This window comes from Mastomys coucha, unplaced genomic scaffold (assembly GCF_008632895.1).
Source record: "Mastomys coucha isolate ucsf_1 unplaced genomic scaffold, UCSF_Mcou_1 pScaffold23, whole genome shotgun sequence".
NCBI classification, from domain to species: Eukaryota; Metazoa; Chordata; class Mammalia; order Rodentia; family Muridae; genus Mastomys; species Mastomys coucha.
Window position 1 is genome coordinate 33,941,495 of NW_022196906.1, and position 3,631 is coordinate 33,945,125.

The 3,631-nt window shown below is 41.6% G+C and overlaps 1 pseudogene; it reads right to left on the reverse strand.

Annotated features, from left to right (window-relative positions):
- Positions 1–218: 218 nt before the first annotated feature.
- On the reverse strand, positions 219–1,313 carry LOC116073597 (annotated as a pseudogene).
- Positions 1,314–3,631: the final 2,318 nt, after the last annotated feature.

Consider the following 3,631-nt stretch of genomic DNA (forward strand, 5'->3'; position numbering starts at 1 on the left):
GTACCACTTCAACATAGCCTTTGAAATTAGCATAACATTGTCAAGATTCATCTATGATATAAATACACCATTAAAATAAGGTTTATCTTCAACTGCTATATAATATTATGATTTAAAACAATACCAAGTTTCAATACCATGTATCTTGAGATGATGGTAAAACAACTGTCTGTACTAGAGAGGTGTCAGCACATACCAGGGGCAACACCACAGAAATGTCAGAGAACAAATGTGAGGATGTTCCTATATACAAAGCCACCCAGCCAAGTGCCCACTGTGAAGCAGGTACATATCCTGTGGCTCAAGATGACCATGTATCACACACGGTCACAAATAACCACAATGTGGTCATAAGCCATCACTGTATATAGAAAGCACAAAGCACTCAGTGTCCACTCCCCTCTCCCACTAGTGAGGGGGAGACTCCCTACTAGAGCAGAGACCATACCAGCCACCAGAACTTCACATAGGCTGCTCTCCCTCACACCTCCTTCACCTTCCTAGTGTCCCCCAACACTATCCCCAAACCCCTCTCCCCTCAGTGTCTCCCTCTACAAACCTCCAACTCAGGTGGAGGTTCCCTGTTGCATCAAAGGCCACACTGTCCACTAGAACTCAAGCCTCCATCTCAGGAAGAGACCCCATGCTCTACAGAAGACCAAGCTGGTTACCAGAGTCCAGCCTCCAACTTGAGTGGACCCCTGCTCAACAGCAAACCACATGGGCCAGAAGCCCAGGGAGGAAATAGAAACCAAAAAACAAATCACTCATCCAACAGAGAAAAAAAATCAACACCTAGACTTATAATCACCCAATTCAGCAATCCCTGAATATTCCAACACAGCTGGAACATGCAAAAAAGATCTTAAAGATAATAGAGATTTATAAAGGGGAAGTGAATGGATCTCTTATAGAAATCCATGGGGAAAAAATGGAGGATAAATCCCATAAAGAAAGCTAAGAAAAAATAACAAACCAAAAGAAATGGGCATGGTAAAAAGAGGTGCAGCTCTGTAAGAGATAGAACAGGTCTGCCTCATTAGGAGGAGCATCATCTTGAGAGTAAACATGTCAAACACTTCCAGTTTCCTGGGAAAAAAATACATGGGGGTGTGGAGGTTGGAAGAAGCCAGGATGGTGAGAAAGATGAGCAGGTTCCCCAGCAAGGCGAAGACATAGAAGACCAGGAACAGGGCAAACAGCATGCTCTCTAGTCCTTCACTGTTGGAAATTCCCAGCAAGATGAACTCTGTCACAGAGGTGTAGTTACCCGTGCTCATGGCACAGCCAGCCCTGGAGAAGTACAGCAGTGATATTCACGAGTAACTGCTTCCTGACCAAGCACTGGACACAATCAAAATAAAACCAATGAGGGAAAGGAACCAGGGATGAATTCGTCCTTCACTTCAGATACTGATTCAGATTCAGCCACCATTTCCTCAAACAATAAGCTAGATGAATGAGTAGTTTATAGTTGATAAGTATGTTTCATTAACCTCCTCTCACAGCAAATCTAGTTCCTCTAAATCTGCCGTATCAGTAATTTTGATGACTACTTAATTTCCATGATTATTTTTAGTCAAGTGACAACTAAAGTTCAATATCAGATAACCAAGTTTGGTTATAGTTAAGCAGCTACTCAAAATAGGAATTTGAACCTAATCAGAAATTATTTGTATATATTTAATTACTTTTCACAATATTCTTTTCATTCTTCACCATGTATACTTAGCAAAAAAAAAAAAGTGTGCAACTTGTCAAGTTTTATTTATAATCCTCCCAAAGAAGTATCAAAAGAGAATGGAAATAGAGTTCAGGAGAAGAGCTGTTCACAGAGATAGAAGAGATTTTGACACCACCAGACATTCTACCCTCAGATTTAGTTTAGTAGCTCTTTAACTGTGAATTACGGTAACATTGATGCTACTTAAATGTAGTAAGCAATATAAGTACTAAATAATCCTATAGACTAACTTGAATTATGATTTCTTTTTGTTAAATTGTTTTATTTTTTACATTCCAAATGTGTCCCCACTTCCCAGTGTCACTCTAAGAGTTCTTTACCCCATCCCCCTCCCCTTTGGGTTCTCCCCCACCCCCACCTTTACACTCCCCACCCACCTTCCACTTCCCATCTTCCCTACCCACTGGCCACTGCCTTATCACCCCCTTCCTGCATCCCCCTTCCCTGAAGCATCAAGTTTCTACAGGATTAGGCACATCCTTTCCCTGATATAATATGCTGGGGGCCACAGACCAGACCATGTATGCTCTTTGGTTGGTGGTTTAGTCTCTAGGAGCTCCCAGGGTTCTGGGTTACTTTATACTGTTGGTCTTCCTATGGGGAAGATCAATTTTCAGCTCCTTCATGCCTGATCTTCAATTTCTTCTCAAGTTTTTGCCATATTTTATCTTGATCCTTAATGTGGTGCCACAATATTAACTGACTTTCTGTAGTGGCTATTCCTGGTTGTCAACTTGATTATATCTGAAATGAACTACAATCCAGAATTAGAAGGCTCACCTGTGGCCCTAATTTGGAGGCTGAGAAATACAAGTTTCCGACCTGAATCTTGACATGGAGATCTTGAGGCATAGTGGCTATGAATCCCAGAAGACTAAGATAGGAAGACCTATGAGTTCAAGATCATCTGGGATTAGAGGTGTGGTGGCACACACCTTTAATCTGGGCCACACCTTTTGCTGGAGACCTATATAAGGACATTGGAAGAACAGAAGGCTGGCTCTGCTTCACCTGCTTGCCTTGTGGGACTGAGCAACTGCTGGATCCTTGGTCTCCCATTCACAGCTGCTGCCGACCATTGTTTGGAGTTGATTGGCGGGAGTTGGACTACAGACTGTAAGTCATCAATAAATTCCTTTACTACATAGAGACTACCATAAGTTCTGTGACTCTAGAGAACCCTGATTAATACATTTTCCTTTTCTGTAATCATAGATGTCTATGTGGAAAAAAAAAAAGATAAATCTATTCATGCTGTGTTATAAATAGTTACTCTGATAATTTCCTGTTTTATTGAACTTTGACCCAGATAATAGCTTTTGCCCTGGATAAGAGTCTCAGTGAGTATATTAACTGGCAAGAGTGAAGAAGTGAAGAACACAGGATCTTGAAGTGAAAGACACAGCTGTCTTCAGGGAAATAGCTCTAGTAATACAGTGAGATTGCCTAAATGATGGAGTCACAGCAGCCAAACACTTCTTTGCCGTCTAAAAACAGCTAAAATCACAGAGATCTCCTGAGCAAGCATCCCATGGCAGCAACACATCCCCACACCCAACACCCAGCACCAGCCAGTCAGACTGCAATAGCAGGGTCAAGGTACATATAGATGATGTAAGACATCCTGCAGAGAATAGATACCTTAGCCATCCTGTTCATTGGGTGCTTTTGGGCCCTGTGTTCAGTTCCCTCAGATTTATCCAGAAATGCAGTTTTAAAAAATTTACCTTCTGACCTGTAGGGAAATTCCCCAAGTTTGCTGTAACTACAATAAAAGCCATGACTCCTAGACTCAAGGGTCTCACCCTTACATGCTAAGATGGTGAGAAACTCAGAGACTTTATTTACAAACTCATAATAAAGGCTTTATGTGTTTTCCATCAGAAT